Here is a 23,873-nt window from a genome sequence, read left to right on the forward strand (position 1 = left end):
TGGGACTGAAACAATTGAACACAAGCCTTGGGCAGAACAAAATTTCTTAACAGCTACAGATTGCCTTGTGTGTGGTCTAGTGCGCAGCTGATTCCTTGCAATAGTGTATGTCATAAACCCTCAAAGCAGCTCCTACCTTATCCACCAAGGTTGAGAGTTCTTGCTTCAGCTCTCAGCATTGCCAAAGAAATGAATTCCACTTTTCTGTCAGGAAGATGGCATGTTGTCTGAATTAATGGATAAGAATGACTACATAATTTGTGGGGGCTCAATGCAAAGTAAAAATATAGGACCTCTTGTTTAAAATTATTAACAATTTCAAATGATGACTGCAGAATATTAAACACAGCCAGGGAGAGGCAGAGCCAGATCTACAATCATAGATGTAATGTGACTAAAATACATGGAGAAGGGAGGTGCAGATTATTTTCCATGCCCTGAAATTTATAATTTCCTCTATTATAAACCATAACTTATGGTATATATTTTTTAGTAGCTAATTTTGTGTGCCTTCCTTCCCCTTCAAATTAGGCCCAGAATTCAAGTCTTTTGGGCCCCAATTCAATGAACTTTTGACTCACCAGTACTTTTCAAACTTTCTAAACTGTGACCTTACGACAGTGTTACCTTGAAATCTAGGTCTCATCAACACACACATATACAAGTAAATAAAAGCTCCATTAATGGGTGTTTTTACTCGCAATGCAAATATTTGCTCTGCTATTCTTTTACATACCATTTCATTGAAAACAAACAAGTGCCAGTCATGACCCCCTACATTGATTTTATGAACCACTAATGGGTCATATCACACAGTTCAAAAAATACTGCTTGAATGTCTATGTTGCTTATCTGCTGGGAGTGGTGGGTGAAGCCTGAGGACATTTCGCAGAAAGCCTCTTCTAGAAAAAGAACCACCAAGGCCCAGATGTGCTGGTAATAGGGCAAGAAATAGACATATTTGAACTCTAATAGGGGAATCTAAATTGGAACAATCTTTCTAAAAGTAGTTTGTTAAGTTTACTGTAAGTTTACCATAGAGTCTTAAAAATGTGTTCACTCTGACTCAGCGATTCCACCTTTAAAAATCAGGCCAAGGAAATAATCATTGATGTAGACAAAGACTTAGCTACAAAGGATGATCAATGCAATACCATTTATATAATGGAGGAAAACTGGAAACAACTTAAATGTCAAGAGTTGAGAATTAGTTAAAGGAGGGCCTATATCTATGAATTGAATGTACTGCCATAAGTCATATACGTAATGAAAGTTTTAGTGATAAAAATATTTATGATATATTAATTGAGGAAAGCGGATACAGAACAGTATATACTGTCAGTATGAAAAAGATGAAGATTTATATAAATTTATATGCATTTAAGGCTGGCCACGGTGGCTCACATCTGTAATCCCAGCACTTTGGGAGGCCAAGGTGGGTGGATCACTTGAAGTCAGGAGTTCGAGACCAGCCTGGCCAACATGGTGAAACCCCATCTCTACTAAAAATTCAAAAATTAGCTAGGTGTGGTGGTGCATGCCTGTATTCTCAGCTACTAGGGAGGTTGAGGTGGGAGAATTAGTTGAACCCATGAGGTGGAGGTTGCAGTGAGCTGAGATTGCACCACTGCACTCTAGCCTAGGTAGCAGAGTAACACTCTTTCTCAAAAAAAAAAAAAAAAATTGTGTTTAAACATTTAGAAGAAAACATATCAACTATTAACAGTGTATTCTGTGAATCTATGGTGTATTAGTCTACTAGGACGGCCATAACAAAATACCACAGACAGGGTGGCTTAAACAGTAGACATTTATTTCTTACAGTTCTGGAGTCTGGAAGTCCAAGCTCAAGGTGTTGTTAGGTTTGTTTTCTCCTGGGGCTTCTCTCCTTGGCTTGAAGATGGCCAACTTCTTGCTGTGTCTTCACATGGTCTTTCCTCTGTGCATGCAAACTTCCAGTAGGTGTTCCTTTTCTTATAAAGACACCAGTCCTATTGGATTAGGGTCCAATCCTTATGATCTAATTTAATCATAATTATCTTCTCAAAGGCCCTATCTCCAACTGTGATCACATTTGAGATTAGGGCTTCAACCTGTGAATTTTGGGGAGATACAATTCAGTCCATAACATATGGGTTGTAAGATTATGGGGGAATTTTATTTTCTTCTTTTTGATTTTCTATACTTTCTAATCTTTCTACAATGACCATTGTATAATTTAAATTTAAATGACTTGTTTAATTAAAAAAATAACCAATATAGGGCTCCTCTAAAAAGAAGAGTGGGGCAGGGAAGATAATGAAAGCAACATGCATTTGATGTAGGATAAGTGAAGAAACTCATTTGAGACTGTCTAACTACAATATAGTAACATTTTATCTCTTGGGTTACATAGCCAATAAAGCAGTTTGTGAATATTTTCTTTTTAAAAGGTTCTAATCATTAGCACTGGCTGTCCAAGTTCTGATGAAGCTTCAGCTCCATTTTTCATCTGTCCGTAGAAGAGTTTCTCCACGACATGGACCCAGGGACTTCAGTGAGTCACTTAAAATAGCTTGATTTCAGTCACTTAAAATAGCGTGATGGCTCACGCCTGTAATCCCAGTGCTTTGGGAGCCTGAGGCAGGAAGATCTGTTGAGGCCAGGAGTTTGAGACCAGCCTGGGTAACAAAAAACTTAAAAATTACCAACAAGGGCCATGTGCGGTGGCTCACGCCTGTAATCCCAGCACTTCAGGAGGCCGAGGCGGGCAGATCATGAGGTCAGGAGTTCGAGACCAGCCTGACTAACATGGTGAAACCCCGTCTCTACTAAAAATACAAAAATTTGGCGTGGTGGTGCATGCCTGTAATCCCAGCTACTCAGGAGGCTGAGGCAAGAGAATCGCTTGACCCTGGGAGACAGAGGGAGGTTGCAGTGAGCCGAGATCATGCCATTGCACTCCAGCCTGGGCGACAGAGTGAGACTCCATCTAAAAAAATAAATAAATAAATAAAAAATTGTCAACAAAAAATAAAAAAAATAGCCAGTCGTGGTGGCACAGACCTGTAGTCGCAGCTGCTACTTGGGAGGCTGAGGCAGGAGGATTGCTTGAGCCCAGGAGTTCGAGATCACAGTGAGCTATGGTCATGCCACTGCACTCCAGCCTAGGTGACAGAGCAAGACTGTCTCAAAAACAAACAAACAAAAAAACCCAGCTGACTGCAGGGGTGGATGGGGCTCCCATATGGCTACCAGCTTCTGGAAGATTTCATATCTAGTGGGGTATGCCATTTTCTTCTCTTCAATGTTTTTTACCACACATTTTCATGTGATATTTCAGGTTGATCCTTACAGTAACCCTATGACATAGGAATTCATTCCCTTCTATTATATATATTTTTTGTACGAAGAAACTAAGGTCCCAGAGATTGACTTGCCCAAGGTCACATGATCAGACCCAGAGTTCAGACCCAGGCCCCTGACCCTAACATCCATGCTTTCAACACCACCCCTACCATGTTGCCTTTAGGTCTTGGAAATTTTGTCTGGTTCTGAGAACTCAGTTTCTGGAGGGTTGTGGCGTCTAATAAGAAAAAAGAAGTTATTAAAGGCTCAGCCACCAAGCACTTTCCAACAGATTGATTCCATGTTGGGACAAAGACTCACACTCACAGCCAAGCCTGAGCCAGTGGGGACAGAGGCCAGTTGGATTATCCATGCTCTTTCTCTTTCTCTCTCCTTGTTCATTTCAGTGTCCCCTTCATGGCCACCGTTTGTGAAGTTGAATGCCCTGACACTGTACTCTGACTGTAGTGCTCACTCAGGCCTCAGAGTCTGGCATAGACCCCTCCCTTGATGTACCAGTATTCAAAGTTTGGCTGTTTTGTTTCCTGTTTGTTTCAGGATCTTACAGTTCCTGACCTGTTGTGAACTAATTCACTGAACAGGAGAGGTGAGGAGTGCAGATGTTTAACTGAAAAGAGAGAATCCTGGAAAGGGCAAGGAAGTCAAAATATTAATAAAAATAATAATTTCTATGGATGCAAATCTTTTTTGGCAGGATGGCCTTTCTGTTATATTTGTAATATTATACCAGAGTTGATCATTAACAATATGATAATGACTTCTATCTCTATTTTATTCAGCAATTAATTAAAATGTACCAGTACTGATAAGCATTTCACAGAATAAATATTTTGATCTCACTTTCCCTGGGTTGATAGTGGAGTACAGGATAGGATAAAGACTATCAGCTTTGGAGAAAACAAACCTGTATTTAAAGCCCCTGATTTGTCTCTTTTGCATAAGTCTTTGTCTCTTTGCCTGAATCTCTCAGGCTTAGTCTCCTCATTTGTTAAAGGAAGATAATACTGTTTAGCTCCTAACTTGTAAGGACTAAGTGAAAGAAGCTTTCATTCTCCCAGTGCTGCCCTGGAGCCAGCTTACCCTGGTTCATGAGAGTCAATTGTTAAACTTTCAGGGCATTCTGAGCTGGTTGTTGTTAAACATAGCCCTTATCAAAAATTAAATTATATAAACTTATAATTAAAGACATTAAAACAAACAAAAGTAATAAACACTCAAAACTTACCATGCCCTAATTATTTTGCTATTTTACGATCGTCTATGCTCTTGTGGTTATTTATGCCTAGTGCATCTGTGTGGTGGCGTATAATGGTGTGCCAGTTTGCATTCTCCCCAAGTCCATTGTTAGGTGACTTTACATTGGTAGTTTGAAAGTGGCCACAACTAGAATATTTACAACACAAAAAAATTTACAAATCAAGACCTCATTTATTGTATTGTCTATTGTCTAAGGCAGGCCTGTTCAACTTTGGCACTATTGACATTTGGGGCTGCATAATTCTTGGTTGTGGAGGGAGAAGCTGTGCATTGTAGGATGTTTAGCAGCATTCTGGCCTCTCCTTACTAAATGACACTCCCTTTAAGTTGTGACAACCACAACTGTGTCCAGATATTGCCAAATATGCCTTGGGGAGCAGAATTGCTCCTTCTCTCCATTGAGAGCTACTGGTCTAAGGAGTTGGCAAATTAAGGTCAGTGGGCAAAATTTGGCCCATGGATGTTTATATACAGCCCTCAAGCTAAGAAGTTCTGCATTTTTAGAGGATTGTAAAACATAACAGAGACTAGATGTGGTCTGCAAAGCCTAAGATATTTACTTTTTTGCCCCTTAAAGAAAATGTTTGTTGACCCTTAGTCTTAGTGATAAAGAAACTGTTAACAAAGCAGATTAAACTTAAAAGAGCTTCATGTTAGTAGCTGTTACATTTTGAAGAACACACACAATACTGAAGAAATGTTCTTCAGTATATGAAAGAACAGTTTCCAGTATATGAAAACTATTATTTGATTCAGCAAAGAAGCTACTCACATCACCAATGAACAAGTGAATTTCCAACATACGTAAGGGTGGAACTCAAAGAGGGTTCAGTTTAACAAAAATAATTTGTGTGAAAATCATAGTTTAACAGTAGATCACATATAACATTTCAGTACGATATTTATATTGGAGAAAGGATTAGTGGTCTGGAATGTGATTCCATTTGTCAAACCATGGTTGAACGGCAACCATAAGTTGGCTATCAATACAAGAGTTCAGCAAAACTCAATGAAAACATCCCAGTTGGCTCACTGGCTACATAGAATTTACAATATACAGAAACTGTATATTTATTATTATTTGTAAAACATGTGTTACTTACCGTTCTATCAGTAAAATTTAAAATAAATGTTTATATGTATATATTCACACACCTCTGAGAGCTGGTTGTTAATCACTTACCAGCACACCACTGCTCCCACCTCCTGTTCTACCCCGATTTCTTTGTTCCTCCCCGACATTCTTCCTTGAAAGATATTGTCCTTCTCTTTATTTCATGGGATTCTCCAACCTCTCTCCTGTCTCAGAGCCTTTGCTGCTGTCTTTTCCTTACCCTGCAATGCTCCTTTTTTTCCTTCTCAACACTTTTCACTCCCAACACATCAAAGATCCTTCCATCTTAGCTAAAACATCACTTTCTTAGAGGAAGCCTTTCTAAACCCCTCTGACATTGTGAGGGCTCCCTGATAAATACAATCGCAGAACCCTGTGCTTCTCCTTCATAACATGCTGTCACAAGAGAACTTACAAGATTATCTGTGTAGTTTTTATTAATTGTCTGTCTCTCACACTAGGCTGTAAATTGCATGACTGCAGGAACCGTATCATTTTGTTCACTGCTGATTTGCCAGTGCTTAACAGACTGTTTGGAAAATATTAGCTGCTCAATAAATGCTTGTTCCTTTTCCCCTTCTTTCTTTCTGTGCTAGTTAGAATTAATCCCATGAATAGAGAGCACATTTTCTGTTTGTTATGATTAATGGAGAGTATTTTATGACACCCTGAACTTTTCCAACTTATCACATAACACAAGTGAATGTTATTCATTCTTTATATGATTTACTTTATTGTTATGGTAATTGCTGTTATTATTTTGCTGAGTCTCCCTTGTTCATGGGACGGTGAGCTTTCAGAGCTTGGGTTTTGGGTCTCTCCTACTCAGCACTAGCACATTGCCTGGGGCATCCAGTTATCAGGGACACAGTGGTGAACAAGACAGGTGTAGTCATCTATTTATGTTCCATATAGTGAGAGAGACATGAAACATGTCCATGTATGCTAAGTGGTGCTCAGTACTTAGTGCTACAGGGTAAAATAAAGCAAGGTAAGAATGAGAAGAGAGGCCAGGTGCGGTGGCTTACGCCTGTAATTCCAGCACTTTGGGAGGCTGAGGCGGGAAGATCGCTTGAGCTTAGGAGTTTGAGACAAGCCTGGGCAACATAGCGAAACTCCATCTCTACTAAATACAAAAAATTAGCTGGGTGTGGCGGCACGTGCATGTAGTCTCAGCTACTCGGGAGGCCGAGGCAGGAGAACCGCTTGAACCTGAAATGCTGAGGTTGCAGTGAGCCAAGATCATGCCACTGCTCTCCAGCCTAGGTGATAGAGCCAGACTGTGTCTCCAAAAACAAACAAACAAAAAAAGGAATGAGAAATGAGAAGTGATATCCTGTACTGGGAAGAAAAATGGCATTGTATTTGGTGTGTCCAGGAAAGGCCTCTCTGGTAAGGTGAGTAGAAACCTGTAGCATGCAATGGAAGGTCTCTGGGCAAAAATCAATCCAGGCTATGGAACAGAAAGTACAGGGGCCCTGGGGAGAGAATGTGCTTTATGAGTTCAGAGAACAACAAGGAGGCCTCATGACTGGCGTGAGTGATAGATGAAGTTAGAGCTATGGTGGGATGGGGTAGGATTCAGGGTCATTTAGATCCTTGGGGTCACTGTAAGAAGTCTGGCCATTACTCTGAGAGAGATGAAAGCCTGTGGGGGTTTTGAGCAAAAGAACGACATGATCCTTTGGTTTTGGTAGGATCACTCTGGCTGCCATGCTGGGAACAAATGACAGAGTGCAAGCATGGAAATAAGGAGGCCACTTAGGAGGCCATGGCACAAACCCAGGTGCAAGAAACCTGGCATGGACCAGAGAGATGACAGTGGAGGTGGTGGGAAGGTATCAGATTCAATACATATATTGTGAAGGTAAAACTTAAACATTTTCTAATGGATTGATTGTGTGGTGTGAAGAGAAGAAAAATAATTGTTGAAATTTTTGAATGGGCTCTTATGTCATACCCAGCACTACGTGCTACACCACTGGAGATCCAAAAGGATGGGAAATACATGCCACCCTCAGGGAGTATCCAGTCCAGTGGGCAAATACGATTGTCAGTGTGAAGGCCCAGAGAAAATAATAACAGCTAACCCCTACACAGCACTTTCTGTGTGTCAGGTACCAGCGCTTTGCATAGATTAATTCATTAATGAATTACATAGTAATTACATACATGAAATACATAGTAATTATATCTTTATTTTACAGATGGGGAAACTGAGACAGATGTTAAGGAAAAGCCTAAGGTCTAAGGTGACACAGCTTGTAAGTGGCAGAGCTGGGATTTGAACCCAGCCGGTCCAGCGCCAGAGTCTGTGTCTTCAGTCATTGTTTCCATCTCTGCTGGAGAGAATGAAATCACAGTACAGGCTCTTATCATCCAAGAAGAAATGGGCTTGGTGTCACATAGAAGTCACACAGGAGTCCCTCAGGCAGCCCAGAGCTGCAGAGTGCAGTGTCAGTGCAAACTCTCTTCAAAAGAAAATGTACAGGCCTGGGGTGCCCCTCTTCCTTGTGCCGAAGGGGCTGGAGGATGCACCGTAGTACATTGGGAACCCCCAGAAGTAGGTAGGAAGTAGGAGCCTGTAGGACCTACAAAAATGCTATTTTATAAGAGAAGCAAAATATAACATTTCTAACAGGTTTGAATGTAGATCTTCTACTAGCTGACCTTGTGACGGGAAACAAATGACACACATCACAGATGGGAAATGCACACATCACATACACACACACACACACACACAGGTGCATGTGCAGCCATGCTGCTTTGGGAAGTTGTTTCTCAGCTCACTCATTGATTGCGTTAACAAAGAGTTACACAATGCTTTTTCTGTGAGAGGCACTGTGCTAAGACAAAGGGTAGATACAAAGACAAGTCTGCTACCATGCCTGGTTTTTGTAAAAGAGATAAAACAAGTAGAAAACTATAATATATAAGGTCAGAGGAGTTAAGGGACAGCAAGGAAACTACAAATAAAAGATCAGGGGAGTTGGGTGGGGAGAGTAGGGGCAGATGAGGAATGGGGCGGGCTTCAGGGAGAACTCTGCTTCTGTTCCACGCCTGGAAGATGTGTGGGTGTGAAAAGAAAGTAACTGAGGTAGAAGGAAGAGCTTGTGCAAAAGTGTGGAGGCGGGAGAGCTTGGTACAGGTTGGCAGAGGTTGGGATGACTGAAGGGACAGAATGTGAGAAAATCCTAGAGACATTAGGGCTAGATCTTCAGGTGTGGAAGGGGTTCTAAATGTCAAGCATTTTGTGTTCGTTTTTTAGGCATAGAGAGTGCATTGGGAATTTTTGATGAGGGGAGTGCCTAGCAAGTTGCTGGGTACATAGTAGGCTGATAATCAATCAATGATGGTTCAACTAATGAAGGAGAGAAATAATAATTGCCACAAATTATTGGGTGATTGCTATCTGCCACACACTTTTCTAAACATTTTCACTACTCATGTAATTCTCACCACAGCCCATGAGATGGTTTCTCCATATCCATTCTACAGATGAGGAAACTGAGACTCAGAGAGGCTAAGTGTCTTGCTCAAGGCTGTGACTAAAGAGTGGGCATCTAACCAGAGCCCGTGCTTCCACACTGCTGTGCAATTTGGAAAACAGAAGAAGGGGAGAGAAGAAAAAGGGGTTGTGGGACCAATGTCATCCAGAAAGGAAGCTATGATAGGCCCAAAGTAGGAGAAGAACAATGTGGGTTGGAAATAAGAGACATTCCAAAGATGCAATCAACCCAAATCTGTTATTATTTGATGTGGGTGGCTGGGCAGAGGGAAGGGTCAAAAGGCTCCCAGCTTCTAGTTCAGTCCCGGGGAAGTGATAGAGCTATTCAAAGAAGTTGTAGTGAGAGAGAGGGAAGATGACAGTTTGGTTTTAGTTGATGTGTACAGAAATACGGGTGCCCAGGAGCCCACCAAACAGCCAGAGGAGAAGTGCTTTCAAAGGCAAGCTGCAGGGCTCCTTGGTTTTGTCACATTCCTCATTCTGGGGCTTTGCGGTTTTGTCTTGGGAATCTCGAGGCTCTCCCAAGGTTCCTTTCTATGTTTATATCATTTAGCAGGGAAGGATTGTTAATGACTAATCTGTGTCCATGAGGCACAGAGCCAAGGAAGAGATGCTGCTGCTAGCCCGGAAGGCCGCCTGTGATCATGCACAGTACTCTGGAACTCTCTCCTCCTCCTCACCTCATTGTCTCCCCGACTTATCCTAATGCGAAATTGGATTCTGAGCATTTGTAGCAAAATTGCTGGGATCTGGAGAGGAAGACTCAGTCCAGAATCCTCCCAGGGCCTTGAAAGTCCATCTCTGACCCAAAACAATCCAAGTAAGTACCTAATTCCTTTGGGAGTGGGTTGTGTATCTCACAGCAACAGAGAAAAAATAGTCACTTAAAAGTTTCTCTTTGACATCTGTAATGTATGTCAATAAATGAATTCTAAGTTAGTAGAGTTTGATGTAAAGTCCTGAAAATTAAAAAAGAAAGAAACTAAAAAACAAAAAGAAGCAGAAGCAAAAGTTAATGAGTCTTAACAGTTGCTTACCTATTGAAAACTTATTTAGAAATACTCTTTTAACATTGTGGTCACCTGAGTAAATCACTGGAGACAGTAAATTTCAGAAATGTCTCCGTTCTGATTCCATAAACAATTTGACCTGTATAGTGTGCTATATTTTGGTGATTTATCAAATCTTGATGTGAGTTTGGGAGTATTGCTAATGTCAGATGACTTGGGAACTAAGAATAAGACATTTAACCTATGCTTAATTGAAATGAAATTTTTCCCTAGAAGAAGAGTAGGTGGAAAAAGTCTTCTTTCTTGACTTCAGTTGTAAACTCTTCTATTGCTTTCCATTTTGAATATTAATATGACAGGAAATATCAGATGGAAATATTTTTAAAAGATAGAAATGTGAGTATGACGAAGAACTTTAGTAATAAAATTGTCCAAGGACTAAATCTATAGATAAGATACCTCTTTGTCTCCTTATTGACAAAGTGAATGGGGCAACTGTGGAGCCTGACTTACTTCTTTTAATTGGGTTTTTATTCAGAAGGGAGGGGCAGGAGGGAATGACAAGTGACTCACCTTGAATTCTTCCTCTAAGAAACTCACACCTGAGCTTTGAGCTATAAAGAAATCTGATGCTGTTTCTGGTGCTGTCTTAGAACCACTTCAGGAGTATTGACAAGAGGGGTAGGAACCCTTAGAAATAATATTAGTGATAAATAAGAAGGCAGGAAGAAACTTTTGGAGGTGATAGATAGGTTTATGGTATAGATTGTGGTGATGATTTAATGAGTGTATGCCTATCCCCAGACTCATCAAAGTGTATACATGGAATATGTAAAGCTTTTATATGTCAGTCACACCTCAGTAAAGTGGTCTATCTATCTATCTATCTATCTAAATTTTTTTTTCTGTTCCTAAAAAAAGGAAGGGAGAAGAGAGGAAAAGATGTTCAGGGAGCTACCATTTTGTTTCTAGCTGTGATTTTATAAAATGATAGACACTTTTATCTTTGTGTTACATTCCTACCCCCAGTCCTCCAAATTATGGATCTGTGCCATTTGTACCGTGGACTTTTCTGTTTTCTGAGGATGTTGCAACAAATACTGATGCAACTCCTGGTTAACTGATAAAGTACTGGCCAGGGACAAAGCTCTCTTGTCCTGAGACGCTTCCTCAAGATTTGCAGCAATTTCCCACCACCTACCTCTGCCTTCTCCCCACAGCTGGAGAGGGAAAGTCATGGAATCCTTGTCCTTCCTCTTGTTTCCACCTCTTCAAGATTGGGCCAATTGCAATGGAATATCCATTGGTTGTGAGGCCTTTGTACTCTGCAAGGAAAAGAAAAGAAATGTGTGTATGTATGAGTGTGTGATGGAGCTAACTTTTCTACAATGTCTACTAACATGTCCTAGCCTTTACTTCATTCGCCTGTTTCCTTCGCACAAAAACCCTGTATGGGAGTTTTTCTTTACTTTTTATTATTATTTTTTTGAGACAAAGTCTCGCTCTGTCTCCCAGGCTGGAGTGCAGTGGCGCTATATCGGCTCACTGCAACCTCCGCCTCCCGGGTTCAAGCGATTCTCCTGCCTCAGCCTCCTGAGTAGCTGGCACTACAGGCGTGCACCACCATGCCACTATTTTTTGTATTTTTAGTAGAGACGGGGTTTCACTATGTTGGCCAGACTGGTCTCGAACTCTTGACCTCAGGTGATCCGCCCGCCTCGGCTTCCCAGAGTGCTAGGATTACAGGCGTGAGCCACTGCGCCCAGCCAGGAGTTTTTCTTATACTCATTTTACAGATGAGAAAACTGAGACTCAAAAAAGACAAGTGACCCGTCCACAGGCAGATAGTTAGGAAGTAGCGGGACCTGAACTTGAGGGCGGGTCTTTCTGACTCCAAAGCCTCTTCCTGGCTACTCTGATATTGGCTATTGGCGGAGGCTGGGAAAACTTGAAATGGGGAATGATCGGGGAGCGGCGAGGGGGGACCAGCCGTTAAGCATTCCAGCCTCACAGGGGTGATTTGTTAAACCCAGGAACTAGTTAGGCGTTTCCTGAAACCTCCTGCATAGGGCATTTTCGAGAGATTGCGCCATCAGTAGGGAAACTGGAAAGTTTGGAGCACTATTTGTTTTAACCCAGAGACCAGTCTAAGATAGCTGGTTGAATATTTCCGTTATCAGCGTTTTAATTAAAGACCACAATGAACTCTCCATGCTGCTGTGATTAGGGACATCTTAGAGAGCTCAGAACTGCTGTGGCTCACAGTCTGTGGATTATGAATGCCATGAGAATGCATATCGTGATGTGATAGATTTTCAAAGGCTCACATTGTCATTAGGTGGGTGCATAAAGGACAGAAAAGGTTCTTTAGTTCATAGAAAGAGATTTCCCTTCCCTTTGCTCTCAGTCTCATTTTTATCTTAGTCTCTAGCAACACAGATTATAAAGGGGAATAAAAGAAAATAGGAACAAGCTAGACACAGTGATGAGTGCCTGTGATCCCAGCAGCTCGGGCGGCTGAGGTGGAAGGATTGCTTGAGCTCAGGAGTTCAAGGCTGCAGTGAGCTATGATAATGCCACTATACTCTAGCCTGGGTAACATAGTGAGACATCACCTCAAAATTTTTTTAAAAAAATAAGAAATAGGAACAATTTTCCTCCCAGGTATTTTTTTATTGTCACAGTAGTTTCTACCAGTGAAGATGTAGCTAAAAGGCATCACCATACGAGTGTCCTTAGTCACCAAGCTGTATGAGGAGGCAAAAATCATTATTACATACAAATATCCATCCTTCTGTCTTTTCTCTCCCTTCTCTCACCCTGCTCTGGAATCCCCTAACCCCTTTGCTCTTCACAGTGAATTATTTTCTCCCTCAGTTTGCCCATTTCCAATTTTGGCCATAAAAGAACATCTACTATTCCTACTCTCTCTGCTTTGTAAATTGGTGATAAGATGACACTAATATAATGCAACTTGATTGCAAAGTAAAATTGCAAATATTGCACAGAAAAAAATAAGATTTATTCTTTGTTAGGATTAAGAAATATAACAGGGTTCTGGTGATTAAAATAAATAAGTATAAATATAAAATAAATTTTTATTAATTTTCATTTTTTAATATAAAATCCTAACAAAACCTTGAGATTTTGCTTCCCATTTTAAAGAGATTTAGATGACCTTTCCCAGGTCTCAATGAACCTGAGACAACCTGGGTCTATTACACTTTAATTAATGTTATTAATGTAAAGAAAAGGAGAAATGGTATGGCTTTGCATTTTCAAGTCCTGTAGATATATTTAACACAGTTATCTGGAAAACATGCTAAATAATGTAGTTGTGCATGGAGAAGATAGTCCTGCTGTGGGATGTTGCTGATTAGAGAAAACAAAAACACTGCTCTGGGCTGAGACTGTTCCTAAGCAGAGAGCTATTTGCTGCCATGTCCTAGAGAGTTATGGAAGCTGCCAGTGTAGACGACAAGTTGATACCAGCCTGGGGCTTAAGGAGCAAAAGCTGGATGCCATCCAGAATTTGCAGGGCAGAGACAGGACAAAGAAATGTCATTCCAAAGTGGTCATGTAAAAGATTCTTGCTCTCCTGGAGTCCCGACTCTGAATCTGAGGCTATAGCTGGGCTTCAGGGGGCCAGGGTCACTTAAGACTACATTTAAAAATCTATGCATTTTACAGAGAATTTTTAGGGCAGTGAATTCATTCTATATGATATTACCAATGGTGGGTACATGTTATTATACACTTGTCAAAACCCATAGAATACACAACACCAAGATTGAGCCCTAATGTAAACTATAGTCTTTCGCTGATAAAGATGTGTCAGCATAGGTTCATTGATTGTAAAAAAATGTGCCATTCTGGTGCTAGTTGTTGAAAGTAAAGGAGGCTGTGCATGTGTGTGGGGGGTGGGGGAGAAGACGTATATGGAGGCTCTCCATACATTTTGTTCAATTTTATAGTGAACATAAAACTTCTCTTAAACATTTATTAATTTAGAAAAATATCTGTATTTTGTGTATGTCTTTCCTAGAGAGAGGTTTATAATTTTTGTTGAAGCTCAAAAATGCTGCACAATCCTAAAATTGTTTTAAGAAAATGAAGCAAACCCTTCTTTTCTAGAGAATCTAAATATACCTGCTTATAGCATCTGATTATATAATTGGCATAGTTGAGGACAGGAAATGATACCCTAGGAGACTGACATATCTTAATGTAGTCATTGTGTTAAAAGTTTCAACATTATGAATAAGTCTAAAATATTTTTTTACCTTCCCCTAGCCCTATTCTCCTCTACTTCACTGTTTCAATGTTAATACATATCAAAACACTTTAATCTTGTTTAACCACTTCCTAATAGTTGATACTATAGAGCACAGTTCATTTAGCCATTCCACTGTTGATGGTTTTTTAGGTGGTTTGCCCTCTTTCTGCATTAGAGGCAATGCTACAATGAACATCCTGGTGCATACCAGCAAAGATTTCTCCAGGAAAGATACCTAGGAATTAAAATTGCACTTTATTTTAACATACATTGCTAAAGAGCCCTCCAAAAAGACTAAAACCTATGCCCCCACTAGCAATATGTGAGAATGCATATTTTCATACACTTTGAATATTATCAAAGTTAAAATTTTTTGATAATCTCATAGGTGAAAATGGTATTTAGTTATAGTAATTTCCATTTTTCTAATTATTATTAGTTTCAGATATTTTCTGTGTTTACTGGCCACTTGTGTTTCCACTTTGGTGAATTTCCTTTTTGTATCGTTTGCCAATTTCTCTCTTGGATTGTTTATCCTTTCTATTTTTATTTATAGGAATCATTTATATATTGTTTGTACTAATATTTTTGGTGTTATTTATGTTGTAAATATTTTTATCCATTTTTATATATTTAGCTTTGTTTGAGATGCCTTAACCTCTGTCTTACGTTTCAATGTTCTCAAATGTATTCTTTTCCTATTTACTTCTTATTTAATAAAGTCCTTCTCAATCCCCAAATCCATAAAGATCATAAATATATTTTCTCCCAATAATTTTATAATTTTCAGTCTTTAATCCATCTGAGATGTATTTTCCAAGAATGATTCATAAAGATGTCTTTATTTTTACCCTCAAAGCATAGGCAATTTTCTTGCCACAATTTCTTGAATAGGTCATCCTTCTTCCACTGATTTGAGCTGAGTCCACTAGCTACAGCATAGACAACTATTTAGGGTTGCTCAGAACACAGCATGCTATTTTCCCTTCCTATAGCCATCCCTGTTGCGTGTCATTTTCCTAGCCTAATGCCTATTCCTTCAAGACTAAGTTCAAGAATCAACCCTCCACGCTCAGAAAGATTTCCCTCATTCTCCTCGCTATACCCTTGTTTAAAACTCATCAATCACTTCCATTTAGAAGAAAATCCAAACTCCTTACCATGGCCAACAGGCCATACAAGAGCTGCCTACTCTCAGACCTCATCTCCTATAGCCCCTCCTTGGCTCACTCATTTCCAGCCTCGCTGGGCTTGCGTTGTTCTTCCAACACTCCAAGCCCAGGCCCTTTGCTTTTGCTGATCACTCTGCCTGAACTTATTTTCCCTTTGTATGACTTAACTCATTCTTGTCCTTCACATCTCAGTTCGAATGTCCACTTTTCAGAGAGCTCTTCTCTGATTGTCCTTTCCAAAACTGTGTTCAACTACAACACTCTATACTTCTCTTTTACTTTCTTATTATCCTCATCAGAAATCCTATTATTTGTTGACTTGTGTATTATTCACTTATCCCTCTAGAATGTAAGCTCTTTGTCTTACCTACCACTGTATTTCTAAAACCTAGACCGAAACTTGGTATGTAGTAGAGAATTAATGAATATTGGATGAATGAATGTCCCTGCTTGTGCTCCTGATGGCACCTGTGCTTAGCTCTGTTGTAGCAATCCTCACACTACTATAATTGGGTTTTTCTTGCCTGATTTTTCCACTAAGCTTTCTGAAAAATCATTATTTTTTACTATGTCTAGTGCCTGTCAATAAATGTGCACTGACTAAATAAATGAGTGAATGAATGGGAAATTGATGTTGAGATGCCGTTTTTAAAGAGTAAGTACCTTATCACACATAGCTAAAGAGACCAACTGACACATCCACCGTACTAGTGGGAAATCTTAGATCTATAAGTTTATTAGAAACATTTCTATCTTCCAAGTTACCACAGGAGACAGTGTTACTGATTGTTTCATGATTATAAACAGGACCCCCATCTTCCCACCTCCTATGGGAATTTTCTTATTGATCTTCCAGTTTCCACTAACCAGTCTCCTCAATGCCCTTCTAGCCTCAGGTCATCCCCCAATCCCAAAGCCCAGGCCATATATGTTAGCGGTTTTTTTAGACAGCATCTCACTTCCAGGTACTGATTTCTATACCAGTCATTTATGTCTTTGTAACAACCATCCCAAAGCTTAGTGGCATAAAACAGGAATGATCCATTAATTCTTATAGTTCTGTGGGGCGGCTGAGCAGCTTCTCTGCTCGTTATGCCTGGGTTCACTCATGTTGCTCATTCAGATGTGAGTTCAACTGGAGTGAAAGGACTGAGATGGCCTCACTCATGTCTGGGGTCTTGATGTGGCTGTCAGCTGGGATAGTTGGAAGAGCTGGACTTCTTTCTCCATGAGATTTTTAAATCTGAGATATCTGCAAACAGTATGGCAATCTCAGGGCAGCATTCTATCTTAGATATGGAAAACAGAAGCTACAAGGTCTCTTAAAGCCTGGCTTAGAAGTCCCCAACCTCACTTCCACCACATTCTGTTGGTCAAGGAATTTATTAGACCAGCTCAGGTCCAAGGGCTAGCAAAACAGACTTTGTGCATTGATGAGAGGAGTGGCAAACTCACATTGTAAGAGCGTGTGGAAAGGAAGCAGTTGTGGTGGCCATCTTTGCAAACAATTTCCATGAGTAAGAGGCATAATATTTCAAAGATCCAATGAAGTATTTGAAAAAAAAATGACAAGTTAGTCAAGGAGAAAACATTAAACAAATAGCTTCTTGACCATTTTGACTAATGTACATAATGCGAAAAAAGAAAAAACAAACTTTCCTGATTATGAAGAGTGAACATTAAGAAGACCAAACAACCACAACAACAAAACTATTCCTGGTAGTTCTGATGGAAGAGAATTAACAACGGGAAATTCGCGAGATTAATTAAAACTATTTCCAGCCCAGCATGGTGGCTCACTCCTGTAATCCCAACACTTTGGGAGGCTGAGGTGGGCAGATTGCTTGAGCTCAGGAGTTCTAGACCAGCCTGGGCAACATGGTGAAATCCTGTCTCTACAAAAAATTAAAAAAATTAGCTGGGGCTGGGCACGGTGGCTCATGCCTGTAATCCCAGCACTTTGGGAGGCCGAAGCTGGCAGATCATGAGGTCAGGAGATCGAGACCATCCTGGCTAACATGGTGAAACCCCGTCTCTACTAAAAATACAAAAAATTAGCTGGGCATGGTGGCGGGTGCCTGTAGTCCCAGCTACTCGGGAGGCTGAGGCAGGAGAATGGTGTGAACCCAGGAGGCGGAGCTTGCAGTGAGCCGAGATGGCAGCACTGCACTCCAGCCTGGGTGACAGAGCGAGACTCCATCTCAAAAAAAAAAAAAAAAAATTAAATAAATAAATAAATAAATAAATAAAATTAGCTGGGCAAGTTGTGCATGCCTGTAGTCCCAGCTACTTGGGAGGCTGAGGTGTGAGGATCGCTTGAGCCTGGGAGGTCAAGACTGCAGTGAGCTAAGATCGCACCACTGCATTCCAGCCCAGGTGAAAGAGAGAGACCCTGTCTCAAAACAAACAAACAACAACCAAAACCCTGAAACAAAATGAAACAATTTCCTGGGGTGGTCAACTCATGTATAAAATGGTTCCCATGGGGAGACCAAAAAACCTATGCTTAAGAGATTTCCAATAAAAATGGTTACCATTCACTAATTAGTCTACATTGTGGGGAAGCAGACTTAGTTGTTAGGTTTCTTTATGTGACAAAAAAAAAAATCCTTCTTTGGCTCTTGTGCGTATTGTGTTGTATGCCTCTATTCACTAATTTCTGTCCTATGGCCTAAACAAGACTGATTCTAAAGGTGGTTATCTAGTAAGGTATATTATTCATTCACTCATTTATGTATTAGTTACTTTATGTATTCATGCAACCATTTGTTCATTTACTCAATTAACAAGAATTTATTGTGCATCTAAGATGTACCTGGCTGGCATTGTGCAAGGCATTGGAGATCCAATGTAATCTCTCCTAGAGCTGCTGGTTTAATGGGAGACACAGAAAACCAAATCCACAAAAACAAAGGTTGAATTACAATGGTAACACCACTGCAAAGAAGAGGTACCCAGGGCTATGAACATCTCCTGGAGTTTGTGCTAATCAAGGAGTTGAGAAGCAGGGCTAGGCCTAGAGCTAGGCAAGTGAGGCACTGAGGGTGCAAAATTTAAGAAGACATTCACTTCCAGGTTCCTGGTCCTGGAAGCCTCAACTCCAGGTGCTTCTTCTACATCTAGTTGGAAATAAAGGTCAGCTGTTGTTTGGGCACCATTGTGTAAGCTCCAGAGAGCAGAGACGCTTTGAAAGCTGTGGATATCTGGTTGATGCAGGTATTTTATTATTTATTTATTTATTTGAGACAGAGTGTCACTCTGTCACAAGACTGGAGTGTAGTGGCGCAATCTCGGCTCACTGCAACCTCTGCTTCCTGGGTTCAAGCGATTCTACTGCCTCAGCCTCCCAAGTAGCTGGGACTACAGGTGCGTGCCACCATGCCCAGCTAATTTTTGGATTTTTAGTAGAGATGGAGTTTCACCATGTTGACCAGGATGGTCTTGATCTCTTGACCTCGTGATCCGCCTGCCTGGGCTTCCCAAAGTGCTGGGATTACAGGCGTGAGCCACTGCGCCCAGTCGATGCAGGTATTTTTGATGTATAGCACCTGAAGGAAGTATGGCTTTCAATGGAGATTTTAGAAACAGCAAAAGAAGTTTGAAAAGAAACAGAATAATACTGTGGGTAAACCCTGTTCCAGCTTACCTGATTGATTTGTGCATGTGAACAGCTAATGCTGAGTGCCTTAGCAGAAGTGACCTTACAGAACTGCCCAATGACCTTCACTAAGGATTGCGGCTGGCTGGTGGTAGTCTCAGTGGGAGAGCTGCATGAGAGCATGGATTTAGAGTTAGACATGGGTTGTATCCCCACTCTGCTTCTTACTAGTAACATGACCTGGGAAAGATTGCTTAATCTCTTTGAACCTCAGTTTTCTCATCTGTAAAGTGTTTATATTAGCCCTTACTTAGCTTATGATAGATTAAATCAGATAACATCACTTGGAACCTGCCTACTCATAAAAGCTATTTTAATTTTAATTTTAAAAATTTAATTAAAATGTTAATTTAAATATTAAATTTTATTTTAATCTATCACTAAAAAATCTATGTAGTGGTTACTAAGATAGTAATAAAAATTGTTTGGTTCTTATAGAGCACTGTCTTTAGAATGATGTGGTCCAATGGTCATATTGGCTCGCAGCCATCCTTGTTGGCCATATGTTGTCCTTGACGTGTCTCTGGATTTTCGGAAGTATCTATTTATTCTAAATCTGTATTTCTGTCCTGGAAAGAACTTCAGTTTGAGTGCTGCTTGAAGACCAAATACTTGGAAAAATAAAATGTTTTTTCTTTTCCTAGAGCTCTTTTCTCTTTTTCCTTAAGAATATATTTCCAGGCCAGGCGCGGTGGCTCACGCCTGTAATCCCAGCACTTTGGGAGGCCAAGGCGGGTGGATCACTTGAGGTCAGGAGTTTGAGACCAGTCTGGCCAACATGGTGAAACCCTGTCTCTACTGAAAATACAAAAATTAGCTGGGTGTGGTGGCGCATGCCTGTAATCCCAGCTACTCGGGAGGCTGAGGCAGGAGAATCACTTGAACCTGGGAGATGAAGATTGCAGTGAGCTGAGGTCGTGCCACTGCACTCCGACCTGGGCAAGAGAGCAAGACTCTGTCTCAGGAAAAAAAAAAAAAAAAGAATGTATTTCCAGCCTTTGGGCAGAATCTAAGGCTTCCTCTGAGCATAAAATGATGATGGTTAGAAAACCTTCATGTTTTTTCCTGCCCTTTAAAAATGGATTACATAGATATCCAAGAAAGTGTATACTTTGCTATCAACAACTGAGTTCATTTGGGACAATGTCACCAAGGATGATGTCTTGATATGTAGAGTTCATAGTGAACTAGTGCATGTAATCGGTTTTTATCTTCATCCTCCAAGAACTAAGATTCCTCTAAATCAGAGTCAAAGTTATTTAATTGCAGCAGTGTCTTTCCAAGGTCTCCGATTGCAAATGGTTTATGCTAAGTCAGTGGAGCTCCATACGCCATGAACTTCCCGTGACACACGGTATCTAAATAAGTAAATATTGATAACCAGAAAGTGGGAGTCCAAGCTACCAGTAACTATGTGTCTTATCACAATAAAAACAAACAGTGCATACCATTTCTGAAATAATTCCTGGGTCCTTAAATGAAGACTTAGGTTACAGCATTTTAGAAATAAACAAAAAGTAAAGTAAACATTTTGTCCCTGCTTTCACCAATACCCAAGTCTTAAACTTTGTATCATGGGGCTGCTGCTTCTCCTTCCTCCTCCTTTTTGTATGCTGTACACAAGTTCCTTCCTTCCCATCTCTACTGACGCCACGCTGCTATGCACTCTGGTCACCACACAACAACTTCCTGAATGTTTCTCCTTCTTTTACTGCTTCCCCTCCCCAGCCCACCTTCTCACTAGAGTAATCGTATCGACTGATTTTATTGTGCCACTCAAAATTTCCAGTAGTTCCCCATTGACCACAGTTAGGTTCCCCAAACATTTTATGGGAAGGAATTACTTTTTCCTCAAAGCTTTAAGAATGGTGTGTAGCAAGGGCAAGGATGTGTGAGAAAGAGAGAAGCCCTGTATGAACTTGTGTATTTTTACATAGGAAGCTTTCCATATATAATTTCATTCAATCTTTTTCATTGTGAAATATTTTCAACATGCAACAAAATAGAGTAATATAATCAACTTCGTTGTATTTATTGCTCAACTTAGAAGGAGAGCATTACAGGTGTTATAGAAACTCCCTATGTACCTGCCCACTCACATTCTGCAGCTCTATTCTGAATATGGGGCTCATTACTTTCATTCATGTCTTTACAGTTAAGGCAAGGATCACAAGGTTTTTCTACAAAGGATAGACTGAATATTTTAGACTTTGCAGACCGTATGGACTGTATTGCAACCACAGTACTTAACTCTCTCACTGTGGCTCAGAAAGGAGCCATAGAGAGCAAGTAAACAAAAGGGCAAATCTGGTCCTTGGTAGGCTGGGTTGGGTCCGAGAGTCATAGTTTGCTGACCTCTGCAGTAGAGTAACAATAATAATACGTAGCACTGCTTTGCATATCTTTATATCAAACTGTATGTATTATTCTGCAACCTGATTCTTTTGCTCAATATGATGTTTTCCCATTTATTCATATGAATACATCTAGTTCTAGTTCATTTTATTTTATTTTATTTTTAAATTTTTTTTGAGATGGAGTGCTCTGTTGCACAGGCTGGAGTGCAGTGGTGCGATCTCGGCTCACTACAACTTCCACTTCCTGGGTTCAAGTGATTCTCCTGCCTCAGCCTCCTGAGTAGCTGGGATTACAGGCGTGTGTCACCACCCCTGGCTAATTTTTTGTATTTGTAGTAGAGATGGGATTTCACCATGTTGGCCAGGCTGGTCTCGAACTCCTGACCTCAGCTGATCTGCCCACCTCGGCCTCCCAAAGTGCTGGGATTACAGGTGTGAGCCACTATGCCCAGCTGCTAGTTCATTTTATAGTCATTTATTTTAGTTCAGATTATAATTATTTTAATTGCTGTATAGTATTCACCTGTGAATGTGCAATTTATTTTTTGTATCCATTCTCTTTTTGATGGACATTATGCTGTTTCCAATTTCTTACCATTGGAAACAATGTGGTGAACTTTTTTTGTACATGTCACTGTATACATATATTTGAAAACCTATGAAAGATTCACTTTTTAATCTTTACTGCAACCCTATTATTTCGATTTAAATCCCCAATCGGGAGCCTCTGGGTGGTAGTGTCGGGAGGAGGTGCTGAGTGAGTAGTTCCAGGTCATGCGTGAAGCTACGGAATGTCAGAACTGGCACTCCACCCTTAATCTCCTCATGTCTCATCCCCAGTGATATTTATACTAGACCAAAGCTATTATTTCTGCATATGTAAAACATTGCCAGCTATGCAAAGGGAATATGAAATAAATAAAAGCAGTGATTCCTCTCTTCTAGAAGTTTACGATCTGGTGATATAGTAAAGACAAAACAGATGAAATCAAAGCATTAATTACTATACAAGGAGGAGGGAGAGAAAAATGACAAGGAAGCATCAATCAACAAACTGGAACATATAGGAGAAAAATCTATAAGACTGAGAGGTGCAAGAGCACATTTGAGCAAATGGAGACATGCTGTGCCCTTGAAAGGCAAAATTAAATATCAGAAATGAGCAGATTTTCTCCCTAAATATCTACGTTTGGCACCATCTCAAACTCCCAAAGAAACTTTTCTTTTTAAGAGTGTGATAAAAGATATGATAATTTTATCATAGAAAACAAGCAAGGGTATCTTAGGAAATGTTGAAAGAGAACGATCGATAATAAGAAAGGATGATATTGATACAAGAAGTAACTGCACGATCAATGGAAAACTAAAGTCTTAAAGAAGCATTATGAACCAATGGGTGAGGGAAAATGTACTCAAGAAGCAATTCTGAAAAAAAAATCCACCTTGTACCATAAAATAAAAATAAGGAGCAATAAAAGTAACCTTTAAAAAATCAGATATATTTAACTACATGCAATGCAAAACTTTTTAGGTAAAGGTAATTTAAAGGCATGTAGTAAATATAATAGAATGCTAATACATTTAACGTATGAAGAACTCTGCCAAGTCAATAAAAAAAAGAACACTTCAGTAGAAAAATGGCAAAGGAAGTAAACCCAAAATGGAAACTGTCACACATAGCCAATATAGATGTAAAGAAATTTTTTTGAAATTACTGCTAATCAGAGTAATTTAATACAACAAGATAGGATTTGTCACCTAGTAAATTAGAAAAAATTGTTCAAAGTGAGAGTGGGTGATGCTAATAAAGGTATGATGAGAAAAGCACTCTTACTGCTGGTGGGAGTATAAATGGAAAAAAATGATAGAACACAATTTGACATTTTTTATGCTTTGCTGTATTGCCTCAATTTTCTGCAATGTCCCTTTTATTTTAAAAATACTTTAGCTTAAAAAATAAATTTTAATAACTTTTCAGGAAAACAGTGGATGAAGGAATTCTTAAAGTTGGGGTTTTATTAAGTTAACAAACTATTAATTGAGACTGATTAGGCTAACAGAGGGGGCAGCTGGCTAATCTATCCTGCATCCGCCCTATCCCTCTTCCAGGACAGGGGTGGGGAATGGGGGAGTCAGGGGGAAGGTAGGGAAGTGATCATGTTCAAATCAG

The 23,873-nt window shown here is 40.0% G+C and overlaps 1 protein-coding gene across 6 annotated transcripts in view; it reads left to right on the top strand.

Moving 5' to 3' along the window:
* Positions 1-23,873, top strand: part of NR1H4 (nuclear receptor subfamily 1 group H member 4) — a 132,993-nt gene that overhangs the window by 32,307 nt on the left and 76,813 nt on the right. The window contains exon 1 of one of the 6 annotated variants that reach the window (XM_004053743.5): positions 9,538-10,050. The exons of 4 other annotated variants lie outside the window; for them this stretch is intronic. The gene's annotated coding sequence lies outside the window, so the exon portion shown is untranslated. Of the gene's footprint in view, positions 1-9,537; positions 10,051-23,873 lie in introns of those variants that run through there. One more of the 6 variants, XM_019039445.4, reaches the window with a different exon arrangement.

Source organism: Gorilla gorilla, chromosome 10 (assembly GCF_029281585.2).
Source record: "Gorilla gorilla gorilla isolate KB3781 chromosome 10, NHGRI_mGorGor1-v2.1_pri, whole genome shotgun sequence".
NCBI classification, from domain to species: domain Eukaryota; kingdom Metazoa; phylum Chordata; class Mammalia; order Primates; family Hominidae; genus Gorilla; species Gorilla gorilla.